This window comes from Gallus gallus, chromosome 1, assembly GCF_016699485.2.
Source record: "Gallus gallus isolate bGalGal1 chromosome 1, bGalGal1.mat.broiler.GRCg7b, whole genome shotgun sequence".
NCBI lineage: Eukaryota > Metazoa > Chordata > Aves > Galliformes > Phasianidae > Gallus > Gallus gallus.
Window position 1 is genome coordinate 64891409 of NC_052532.1, and position 13326 is coordinate 64904734.

The following is a 13326-nucleotide window of genomic DNA, read 5'->3' on the forward strand; positions in this document are numbered from 1 at the left end:
GAGGTTGATAATACAATTATTTCTTTACCAAAGAATAATATAATACCCTAAATGCATCTGAAGCTATGTTTATCTTCCTATAAAATATATAAATGGCTTAATGTTTATAAAATATATATATTTTTTTTTCTTGAAATCAAACTCCAAGACAGTGCTTTCTTTTCAAGTCTCCTCCATATAGAAAATATGCCACAGATGATGATGGTGCAAAAAACATCAAATCAGTTCAAAATTTTGTTGCATTGACTAGCTAATTTCAAATATTCAGAAATGGCTTTCTTTGCAATCTTTTTCTATATCATAGTTATTTTCTATTTATTTTTCAAATACTTATACTTAAATAGATACTGGATGACTTTTAATCAATCAGCAGCATAATGAATATATACAATTTTCTTTCTTATTATGCTTGGAATTTGCTCAGTTACATTGATACGTGAGAACTTAAACAAAATGTGTAAACTGAAAGCATCAGAAATCTCATATTTCCCACTAAACCACGTCTCTTAATACAGCATCAGAACGCTTCTTGAACACCTCCAGGGATGGTGACTCCACCGCTTTCCTGGGCAACCTGTTCCAGTACCTGAACACTCTCTTGTAGAACTGTTTCCTAACATCCAACCTGAATCTCCCTTGGCACAACTTGAGGCCTTTCTCTCTAGTCCTGTTGCTAATTACACTGGAGAAATTGCCAACACTCACCTCAACACAACCTCCCTTCGAGTAGTTATACAGAGTGATGAAGTCACCCCTGAACCTCCTTTTCTCCAGACTGAATAAACCCAGCTCCCTCAGTCATTCCTTATAAGGCCTGTGCTCCAGACCCCTCACCAGCTCTGTTGCCCTTCTCTGAATGTGCTTGAGGGCCTCAACGTCTTTCTTGCAGAGAGGGGCCCAAAAGGGAACACAGTGCTGAGTACAGAGGGATGATCACTTCCCTGCTTCTGCTGGCAGCACCGTGTCTGATACAAGCCAGGATACCATTGGTCTTCTTGGCCACCTGGGCTCACAGCTGGTTCATGTTCAGTTGAGCACTGACCAATACCCCCAGGTACACTTCCTCAACACAGTCTTCCAGCCACTCTGCCCCAAGCCTGTAGCATTGCCTGGAGTTGCTGTGGCCAAAGTGTAGGACACAGTATTTGGTCATGCCAAGCTTTATCCCCTTGGCCTCAGCGCAGTTATCCAGCCTATCCAGATCCCTCTGTAAGGCCTTAGGCAGATCAACACCTCCTGACAACTCGGTGTCACCTGCAAACTTGCTGAGGGTGCACTCAATGCCCTCATCCAGGTTATCAGTAAAGATATCAAACTGGGTCAGCCCCAGTACCAACCCCTGGAGAACACCACTCACAACCTGTCACCAGGTGGATTAAACTCCATTCACCACCACTCTCTGAGCCCAGCCATCCGGCCAGTTCTTTACCCAGCAAATAGTGTATCTGTCCAAGCCATGGGCTGCCAGCTTCTCCAAGAGAATACTGTGGAAAACACTGTTGGAGGCTTTGCTGTAGTCTAGGTATCATCTTTTACACAGCATTCTCTGGGGTGTTTTGCTCTGTCCTGAGCTGGAAGGTATACTCTGAAACAGATTAGTCCTTCATTTAATTTGATACAGCCATATTCAAACCTACTGAATTAATCTCTGATTGAGTAGAGAGTAGCATCTTAGAAGTTACTTGTTCCTTTAACCCAATTTGTTTTGTGCTGAAGAACAAACACAGGAAAATCCAAGGTTCAGTCTTCCACCAGGTGTGGCATACTCTAGCCCTGTTTTTTCTTTTTTCTTAAACTCAGACATGAATGCAAGTCTTCTGTGAGTATTTCAGTGTCCAAAAGCTGGAAAGCATTTGAAATCCAGAGGTTTGAAAAGCTTATAAACAAATTTCTCCTGCTGTTGCTCTTATCTGCCACAAAGACCGAGGGCTGATATTTTGCCTTTCTTCTATTTTGTTAGAAAAAAATTTTGAAAACTGCATTCTTCATGTATAAGGCTGGAAGCAAATGAGTCTGCATGAATAAATTGAACAGATGTGTCACTTTCTATTGTGCAGATATAATAAGTAGCTATGTTTTATGCAAGTACTATCGAATTACAAACTGCACAATGGCAAAATACTCTTGCAGAAGCAGGCGGGCTCCCATAGTAAGCTCAGCAGCTGTAAACCTGACTCTTTCTCTATGATTATGTGCTGCCTTCATGCTGAACGGTTTGAGCTCTGTCTTTAGGTTATAAATGTCTTTTGAGTTTTTAGATATTTATTTAGTTTGAGAAAAGCTGTTGTTTTCACTGTAAGAAGAAAGTGAGGATCATCACATTTATTTTATTTTATATTTGCTTTTTGTATCAGTTTGCATTTATCCTTCTGTTTTGTGGAGGATTTTTTGGTGGTGGAGGTTTGCTTTTAAAATGAGAAGTCAGAAACCATCTACATGTCTAGTTCAGAGAGAGATGAACAATGAAAAATGGATTCATTTAAGTCTGGTTAAGGACCTGGTTAAAATTCTGGCTTTCTCTACAGTTAGAGAATGTGTTCTATTACTCACTTTCTTGGATTAGATATAACAAATCTGTCAAAGCAAAAATACAAGTTATTTCCTTCTTGCATTTGTAACAAAGGCTGTTCTGAAGGTTATACTGAATTTGTGCCTTGTAAAACTTTCTTGCTGGAATTACAGCATTTAAGGCAATAGAAAAGCCTAAAGTCCAATCTTTCTGGAAATGTAAGTACCTTATTGCATTTTCTTTTTGTTTTAGTTTAGGTGTAACGATTTTAGGGTAGGGGGGGGAAAAAAATCTGTGTTGGTTAATTCTGTTCTGCCTTTCCAGTTGTCTGCAGTTAAGTACAGTCATTTCCTTTTATTCAAGCCTCATTTCTTGCTCTAAAGTTTGTATGAGACATTACACAGCTGCTTTCATAAGACCCGGTGGTGGATATATTCACAACACAGGTAAAGCAATTCCTGTGAACACTCTGTGCTCTAGAAGTGTTTTTGTGACAAAATTGAACATCCTTTGGGGGAAGATGCAAACATCCTGCAGTCAGTTGTGCCTTTCATGTCTGAAAAATGAGCTTCAAGGGAAACAGAGAGGCTCATTTTAAAATACTGGTAATTACTTTGAGAGTTTTATTACCAGAACTATAGAAGTTAAGATCTTTACTCCTCTATGCTGTGCAGTACTGAAATGGGAGGAGCTGACTGTGGACCTTGTTAAAAGTATCAATGTAGACTCAGACATTTTGGAGTCATCTATAATAGATGTAAGTAGGTTGTGTACAATAGGGAATATGCATTCTCTGCAAGTCTGCTCTCGTTATTGTTGTGTGACCTAGCTTTAACTCTGCATAGTCAATTAAAAGAACAGCTAAGTCAAGTGAAAGAGGCTATATGTATGCACGTAGAAATTGCCCATTCCTTCACTGTATGTTTCAAAATAGTAGTGGTGACTGAGGTTTTAAAAAAACACTTTATTAATCCTGCAAAATGAGCATCCACAAAGCAATTCCCTGCCTGTATGCTCCTGTCTACAGTTTTAATTCAGCATCTTTGCTGTATATATTAGAAGACTATTTTTAACAATGTTCCTATATTATTTTTCTGACAGGATCCCTGCTTCATTTGGTGTACAAGATAGATAGTGCTCATTTAGTAAACTTGTGTTAACTTCATTGCTTGGCCACCACTACTAAAACACTGTCTGAATAGAGAATTTATTTCTATTCTTGCTTTTTGGTAGTGTCCAGCAATGAGTATTTGAGTGATGTTTAGGCTTTCTTTTATTTTCACCCCAGACCTGTGATGTAAGCAGTCGATGTCATTACCTTTTTATACCACCAAAAAAAAAAAAAAAAAGCCCCGGCAGAATTAATTTGAAACTATACAGTATTTTTGATGCCTAATATGGGAAGCCAATACTTTCCCAACAGGAATTACAACCAGGATTTCTGTGGAATTATGAGTTCAACATTTGTAAAATAAAGGTACAATATTAATGGCTACTGCTAAAATTATACATTTTTAATGTTTACTCAGTCTTTCACAGAGGCAGGATCAAAATCCAGTTATCAGGTCTGCTTTCATCTGTTGCAAGATTTTTCTTTTCCTTCCTCTGTAACTCTTAATTTTAATACCAAATCAAGAAACAATGTTCCAAATCTATGAATATTTCCTTGAGCTCCAGGGATTCTTACTTTCAAATCCAAGCTGACAGATCTTCCCTCCACCTTTTCTCCAAGCACCCAAAAACTACATTTTTTGCCCATCCAAAACTCAGCAATATTTCATTTCAGTAAGCAGAGTCTGTTTCCACCGAACAAACAGTTCAGTGTTTTGGAAGCAAGTTATATTCTGCTCCTTCCCTGGCTCTCTGTCTGACAGGCCAAAGCAAAACTGAGGGATTATTGAAACACCAGAAATTCTTTCTCCTTCATGGTCTCCCCAGCTAGTCACACTGTCTTTTCTCTCCTTTGTCCCAGCTGTCTGTCCTTGTCCAATCCTCTCTTTTTCTGTGTCAAACTCTCTTGTCTGCATTGCATTTGGTGAGATTGCTCAAAGGGCTGGAAGGTGGGGGAATGAAGAGCACAGATGACATTCAGATGCCTGCCCTACACTAGCTGAAAATATTGGTCACATGCTCAGTACTGACATCTCTGGGGGGATTTTCACTACCAAATTGAAGAAAATTCCAAAGAACATGTGCATTGCGGTTTTTCAAGTACTTCCAACATGTTTGAGTTGGACCATGGTTCAAGGGGATGAAATGTTGTACCTTCTGGCGTCAGACCACCAAGTTAAGTTCAATTATTCAAAATCTGATTAATGCTTTGAAGTATTTAAATGACCTGAGGAATGAGCACTTAATTCTTTTAACACAAGGGGAAGAGATAGGGCTCAAGTAACAGCAGATATTTCCCTGACTTTGTGCTTAGAATTGACCAAACCATTTTGGCTGAAAATTTCCACACAAAATCAGCCTAAGGCATACACTCAACATGGTTGATGTAAGTACCAGAGGCTTCATTGCATTACAGCTTTCTTGGACTTCAAACAAGCTCATATAAATCGGAAGTATTATGAAGTCTTAATAGCAGACTATGTTACCAGCCTGTTCACAACAAACCAGGTAGCAAAACTGAAATTCCTAGATGTGCTCTGATTATTAAAAATGAGTTTCCTGTGATTTACTGCTGGTCTTTCATTAAGAGAGGGGGGAAAGAAAGCCAGGCTTTCTTTTTTTAAACTTAACTTGATTTTTCTGTGATTTTTCCCCAAAACATAATGAATCATGTATTGCAAAAAGAAATTTTAGTTCTACTTGGTTTCTTCTTCCACCTCTATACACAGTCCCTTTCTTTTAAATGATGGTCTCTATAAACTTGATGTTAGCAAATAGAAAGGAATCAGAGACAGATTTCTCCTAAAACAGCTTTGTTTTGATTGTCTGGGAAAATGGCCCTGGTGACTGCTGTGAATAATTCAGTAAAATCTGCATATTTAATAATCTGTAACCACCAGTGTCTACTGCTTCTGTCAACAGGTATAGATGGAATTCCCGAATACAGCATCTGTTAAATAAGATTTGTCTTCTAAAACAACTTTATGACTTAACCAAATCAGGCCACAGCCACAGATAATAAAAGCAAAAGTGAAAAACAGCACTGATTTGATCCCTTGGATATGTATGTAGCAGGGTACTCAAAGAGTATTCACTTTATATCAGCTGTGTACTTGTCCTACAGATTAGTGAAGATATAGTTTACCTGAACTAAAACAACAGTAAAATGCGTTTATTGGTTTTTTAAATAAATAAATAGCTGGTTCAGATTCTCCTTCAGACAAACTTAAACAGCAAAGAACTCTTCATATTAAAATTTGAGCCTGGGTTAAACACCCACAAAGACAGGTTTCCCTCCAGCAAAGGCAAGTTATGAAGTGTATCCCATAGCATATGAAGAGTCAATAAAAAAGGTTGCCATGACTCCCCATCTACTCTGAAGCTATCAGAAAGTACAGCTTCAGTCCTGAAGACAGTAGTCTATTGATTTGTCTCAGCTGCTGCATTTTATTTTCTTGTTTTCTAACATTCCCATGAGATCACAGTATTCCTTTTTTCTTCATTCTCTGTTTATTATAGATACTATGGAACCTTCTTTGAACACACCTGCTGTAAGAAAAGCATTCAAGGCAACTTTGTGAAACTTTGATGTAGCCATTTTTCAATTAATTACTTATGTTAATAGACACTGAGCTTTCTAAATTCATTTTCAGGAACCTGTCCTATTTTCCCAAAGTGCCATGTTCAGTAAGCTATCTCTAAAAATCAAGAGAGATGAACCAAGTTTCAAGCCCTGTCACTGATCTGGTGTGAGACTTTGAGCCAAGCATCTTTCATCTCAGTTCCCTCACTTATAAATTGTGGAGAACAGCCTTTTTTACACAACTGTATTAAAGCACCTGAAAGTCTAGTTGCAAAGCAATATATTTGTGATAAAATGTTCCTTACATCCCTTAAAGAAGCACATGTTCCAAAGATTAATGTTTTATAAACATTTCTGAACCCTCTGAAAGGTACTGTTTGGAATACTGAGAATCTATTATTAATAGATACTTATTCTGGGCTTTTTTAATACAAGCCATATTTTGCTGTGAGCTTTGCTGACATCTCCCATGTGTTAGAAGACAGTTGGGGCATGTCTGCTTTTCACAGTTATGTTCTGAAGTCCATTTCTTATGAAAAACTACTGTCAAAAAGAGAATTACATTTACAAAACACTCTGATTACATTTTGTAAAATCACTTCCTCCTAGGTCACGAATTATTTCAGGGGTTAAATTAATATATACATATTAATATAAGAATTAATATACATATTACAAGCTGTATAATTCCATCTCCAGTGTTGCAACTGTCATCCAAAATCCAAGAGGAAAACTCTCTAACTCCACTGTGATGTTAGAAAGCAGCATTCCTTTATTCCTCACGATACGTACCAGCTGACTTGACAAAACAGATGCACTCTCTCAGAGTTCAGGTTCTACGTTTAAACAGTTAAAACACACATATGCAGTACATTGGCATACATATTCATTCTTTTCCAATAACTCATTAATATATGCCAATATCCCTCTGTGCATGCACTGTTTCATATACGTTCCTGGTATGATCATTTACTTTATCCCCATTTTTCATCATCAACTTCATCACAGAGACTTTTGGCTGACCTCTAGTTGTTTTTTTCTCAATTTGGCAAACTTCCATTGCTTGTTAAGCCATAATGAACAATTTCCAAAACAATATATGTGAAATCTGAGGAAAATGTCCTTGCACCTGGTGAATGCAAAAGATAGAAGTAGTCTATTATGCCTCCAGTACTTCTTCTGAGGAAGAATAATTGAGGGAAAACAATGCTGTTCACACACCAAGCAAAGTTGAAATGGAAAGTTTTAGAACTAGCACTCATTGATTCCTTTTGCTAAACCAGTATATTGCTCCTTAAACTAATGTAATGATCCCTACAGCTAAACAAACCAGCCTACATCACAACTCCTCCTATAATAGTGAACTGATTATTCTTTTTAAGCTTCTAGGTCCATTTCTAAGGTGCCAATCACCCACTGCTTCCACAGAAAGCAGGTGGGGTTGTGCATGCTTGCTACCTCTCTGAGCTCAGCATCTAGAGCATAAAACTTTGTGCTATAGCCATGCATTAATTAGAAATTGCAATAGCAAATCTGCTGAGTTGATCTATGTGTTTTGTTTTATTGTGGTTATGTGCTGAACAGTTTTTATGACAATTCATTTAATGCAGGCTTTTATTTGAAATAGCTGCACCACCAATTGCTGTCTATACAACAGAATAAAATATCAGTGAGTATATCTTATTCTGTTCCTGAGTTTTCTAAATTGACATAATCAGATGCAGTCTAATGAATTAGAAGTGAATTGAGTTCTTCCTCATTTTTGGCTTTTATGGGTAAATTTCTGTAGAAGGGAAGAAACTCTTTATGTTAAGATGCTTCCTCACATTCCACGCTGCATGGAGTATTGAGAGAGATAAGCTGCAAATTAATGCTAAAATTAGGTTCTATGGTAATGTGTAGCAAGCTGTTGTCCTGCAAGACAATTTGGTTTACCAAGAGTTGGTACTATATTACATCCAGTGGCTTGACTTGATTCCCTCCAGAACTGGAGCTGAGCTGCAAAGTTGAGCTCCAGAGTTGAAATTCTGTTTTCCATGGAATCCAAACATATACTGTGCTATGTGTGTAGATGTTAATCTATGAATATAGCTGTAAATCTTGGTTCTTAGGTCAAGACAACATGTCTGAGGAGGTGGTGGAGTCACCATCCCTGGAAGTGTTCAAGAAGGATGGAGATATGACACTGTGGGATGTGGTTAGTAGGTATGGTAGTAATGGATTGATGGTTGACACTAGATAATCTTAGTGGTCTTTTCCAACCTTAATGATTCTATGACTCTATGCAACACTTTCTTATTTTGTTTAAACCTAGTTTGAGTTTTTCAGCTTCCTAGCAGCAGATTAAATCAAGTCTGTTCTGCATAGATTTATTTTTTGTACCTCTGATATATACTCTGCATATATTACTGTTGCTGAGCTATATTGCCACGAAAGCTTCAGAAACCATGAGATGAGTCAGTTGAACTCATCACAGTTTCTTTCTAGGTAACAGTGACGCACATGGTAATTCAAGGGTTTTAGCATGTATATTAGAAAGTAAAACATTTTTCAGTTTGTATATAATTAGATTTAATCTTATTTGCATTCATAATATGAGAGTGAAGTTAAATTAATGAAAAATGAATTATGTGAGGGGAAATAAGAACCTCTATTCTTTCAAAAGAAACTGTAGGAAACATATAGAAATTTCAATACTAAAGGGTCAGTGGTTATTTGATGATAGAGCTAGCAAAAATATTGTTAAAGGTTGTGGGCTTTTACTTTCAGTTGTTTTATAGTCTTCAAAGCTTTTGATATTTTTCCCATAATTTCTGTGCAGAAAGTGTTACGATCCTAAAGGTAGAATTACTGGAACTCAAGTGGAGCCATCCACAAACTGAATTGGAGAGACAGCAAAAAGTTTATGAAAATGATAATCTCAGGTATCTTCTGCCATTTAGGGTTAGTCATATTGAACAGTCTGGTGTCCTTGCAACTGAACTGCAGGGTCATATCTCAGATCTATGTCTAATTTCATGGATTCATGTAACTCTGTAACCAAGGAACAAACCTGCAGCTCACTTGTAATTTTAGCAGATCACACTCTGGTTTTTGTCTGTTAACAGAGGGACATCTTGACATTGCACTATGGTTCTGTTCCTCCATTGATTTTAGGGAACTCAGGGGAGGCTATTTGAAAAATTGGAATCAGTTGAAAGAAGTGTTAAAACTCCTGAATTCCCACTTTTTCTCAAAATTGAACAAATTCTTTTCCAGAGTGCAGAGCATCACCATTCCTTGTGACAAGAAATGGTGATACTTTGAAGGCTTTGTAGATTGAGTTTAGCAGAATTGCACTCATGGATGGTATGTGTTAAGGAAGGAGCCTCCCTTTAGCTGAGTCTGTGGGAGCTTCACTAGCATCTTGGCTGCTGAAGATAGTTATTTGCACATCTGATGTTATTAAAAGGCCCATGAGAACATTTTATTGGAGCTTTTTAGTGCTACAATAACTTCACACAATGAATGACCATAGTTAGAATTCTACCTGGAATCTATCTATTAGCTGGACCAGCAAAATCTACAGCTCTCGTTCTCAGCTTTGGAAATTCAGAGCATCCATTTAGTACTAAAAACCCAAGGATATCTCTTACAGCAATACTTGGTTGGACTGGTAGCTATGGTAGCTGTGTGCTGCTCTTGTGATGCTGCAAAGTGGACTGCTGTGTCGGCACCTTGCATGGGTGGAGAGGTTTCAGGTTATATGAGACTTATGTTATTAATATTGATTTACATTAAAGGAGCAATGCAGGTTCAGCCTCCGCTGCATCTGCCATGCAGTTATCTAGACAGAGATGTGCAGCCACTAGACATTCTGTGTTTTGTCAGCGTGGGCATTTGCAAAATAAAAGGGAGATTACCTGCTGTGATGTTGAGCCAATGGTCACTATTGAGCCTCCACTGAACATTAACTTCTGCTGGGACTTTTCAAACATTGTAATGAAGACCTGCTGCTGTTTACTCCTGCCAACTCTTCCCATAGGTATTGTTTGATTGCATTTCTGTGTCAGGGTGATGAGTACCTGTGAACTGTGATCTGTCTGATGTCAGGTGGTTTCACGTGCCTTTCAGGAGAAAGACATCTTTTGGTGCTGGTGGTAACTGTTAGCAGTTTGCTACTAAATTCGTTTTTTTCTTGTTATCATATTCTACAATGTTGGTTAGATGAAGGGTCACATTTAGTGATCCCTTCCCATAAACTAGGGCAAACCATTTTGATATCAATGGGTTTCAATGTCACTAGTGGACAGTTTGGATCCTGTACTCTTGCTCAACAGTCAAAAGACTGAAGTCCACCTAAAGACTGATGTTATCACCAGAAATGCAAATAAAAGAGATGGAAGTCACGAGGCTGAATGAAAGATGACAGGTCAGCATCTTGGGCACTCCCAGGTGATGGCATGAGGAAATAATGGAGGGCACTTTCAGACACCAAATCTAGCAGTATCATAAAGTAGTTAACACAGTAAACTAGTGAGTTAAACTACTCACTCTATGGCGTGTGAGATCAGAGCAGTGTGAAGTCTTATCAAGTGACTTCATGTGCCCCAGGCTGGTGAGGACAGATAAAGCATCCTATATTTGTACACAGGAAACTTGCTATGTAAGTCCTGAACCGTTTTCCCATGGAGTAATTACACTGACTACAGCCCCCAAATCTGTGAGTTGAGCATCACTGAGAATTCAGTGTCATTGTTCCACTGTACTTCATGTTGAAGAGTGCTAAAACTACAATATTGTAGGTGCAAGTAATTAATTAATGAAACTTCATCTTCATAATAGGCATCATAAAATTCCTTGTTGTTTGAATTCTCAAAGAAGATGTGGCTTTGAAACCAGTAGAGCTGAATTTTACTAAACTTGCAGAGATGCATTTGGAAAAGATCCATTTAAATGACAAGACACTGCAACTCCACACTTACTTAGAACAGCTTGATTGTTACAGGAAAGCACAGAGCTGTGCAATAAAATTAACACTATTTGAAGTCAGTTCCTCAGAAAGCATTATGAAATCCGAGAGGAAGTTTTAAGTGATTTTTTTTTTAAAGGAAGTGTTGAACTTTTCATTCCTGTGCCTTTTTATTTGTACATTTCACCTCAGTGAGAGTAGCAGCTGAGAAAGTGCAGCTGAAGCCCAAAGGATTAATGAAAGAGAGGAAGAGGCAATTCTCTCTTCTGTTTGAGTACATTGGTGTCTTTCTTCAGAGCTAGTGATGAATGTGAAAGCTATAAAGACTAAGTGAGAAACTAAGAAGCTGGGACTTGAGAGAAAGAGCTACTTCCCAAAAGGACAGTAAAATGAGGAATGCTCTGTCAGTGAAGCTGCTGCAAGCAAAGTAGAAGTGAGTTTTAAAAAAATCATCTTTTTAAGAAGACAGAAAAAACAGGGCCTCATTTGTAAAAGCAGGATGATGAAAGCAGGACAGTGGACTTAAAATTGGAAAAAAGAAAAGAAATAAAAGCAAGCCAGGGGCTATATCCTGCCCATAAATTTCGTATGTTCTTTCAGCCATTTTTGAAGTGCTTTTAGCTCCAGTAAAACAATAGTCCAAAGGACTGAAGACTTTTCCATATTAGTGGAAACTTCACTGACGTTAAAAGAAATTCAGTATGAAATTCTTACTAAGTGACTCATAGTATTTGGTCATTTCATTAGACCCCAAGAGGAAGGAAAACCTCCAAGTCTTCTTGTCATCTTCTTTTTAGTCACCTAAAATCCATAGGAATTTTGCTACTTACATAGCTCTACAAAAAATGATGGCCATATCATGCTTCAGTGTGCAACCTGAAACTGCGATTTATACATTCACTCATATGAGTAAAATGTCCTGGCGGCAGTGCTGCTCCTCTAGTTCCCAGATACTTGCTGCTTTCCTACTGGCTGCAAAAAATGGAGCTGGGTGAAAAACTTGGTTAGCAGAGACTGTCAGATAGCTGAAGGGACCACAGTGACAAAAAGAGGGTGGCAGACCCAGCCAGGCCTGAGACGTGCAGTAATGGTTCTCCCTCAGCTTGAGAACATGGGAGAATTGTTCCTCCCATCAGCATTCCTCCCCTGGGTGAGGACTGCAACCAGCCCCATGAGTGGTAGTGCTCACCCTTGGTTAACAGATATGCATGAATTTTAATGGCAGAGTGCCCAAATGCCCTCAGTGTGTTGGTCCACATAAGTGACAATTGATGAGACTGCTCTACAGCCCTACATGGCAGGAGTCTGAGGCAGTGGCCTAGGCAGTGCTTTAGGGTGGAATCCGTTGGTGTTTTTTTTAACCTATAACACCACATGAGAAGATAAAAAGAAAATAGGAGAACCAAATTAGGTTAATTCCCAACCTTTTTCAGCCACAGTTTCAATGATCCTAGCACAATAATGTTAACTGGCCTCTTCGTGCATACCGGCATGTTACTTTTCCCATTTAAGAATGAGAATTTAAGTTGATTTTGCTGAGAGATGGACTCCCAGTTCCAGTAAAGAGTCTTAATGTTCTCCTAGCCCAAAGGTTAAGGCTCTAATCCTTTCCCTGGAGCTAAAACAAGGCAACGATAAAACTTTCCCACTACTTACAGAACGTAATTGTTTTCAGAATATTTTGAAAAGAATAAAAGTTACAGTTAAAAGTTTCCATTCAGTTCTCTTCCCTATTGGCTTGGGTGCTGCCATTGTTCTGATTTTTGCAAGTACAAAAAAGATTCTGTAAAAGTGTCTTATGTCATGACAGTAAAGGATTACTTTTACACACAGCTGGGGGGAAACACCACCCTCCTCCTTTTCTCTGGCATGATGATAGTACTTGCTGCATCTGGACTCACTGCCAATTCTTCATCAAGACCTATACAGGACAGATAAGTGTGCTATCTACCAACAAAGAGTGCATGAGTGTGTATACATTAAAGCTTCTCTTGGGTTCCCTTTGTCAGTTACTGAAAACAAGATTTATAAGGACAATTTAAGTTATAGAAGAAATGACTTTCTGCTTAGATGGTGTCTAAATATTGTTCCAAATGTCTCTGGATTACAATTCTATGTAATATTTTTTTCTTGTTACTCTACTCTGTTCAGATTTTGCTGTTTTTTTTTTCT

At 38.2% G+C, this 13326-nt stretch overlaps 1 long non-coding RNA gene across 10 annotated transcripts in view; it reads left to right on the top strand.

Moving 5' to 3' along the window:
• The window catches only part of LOC101747754, a 106130-nt gene that overhangs the window by 58959 nt on the left and 33845 nt on the right, over nucleotides 1-13326 (top strand). For 3 of the 10 annotated variants that reach the window (XR_006932305.1, XR_005842788.2, XR_001468158.4), the window contains exon 1: nucleotides 2627-2727. The exons of the other annotated variants lie outside the window; for them this stretch is intronic. This is a non-coding gene — a long non-coding RNA (uncharacterized LOC101747754). Of the gene's footprint in view, nucleotides 1-2626; nucleotides 2728-13326 lie in introns of those variants that run through there. 10 annotated transcript variants of the gene reach the window in all.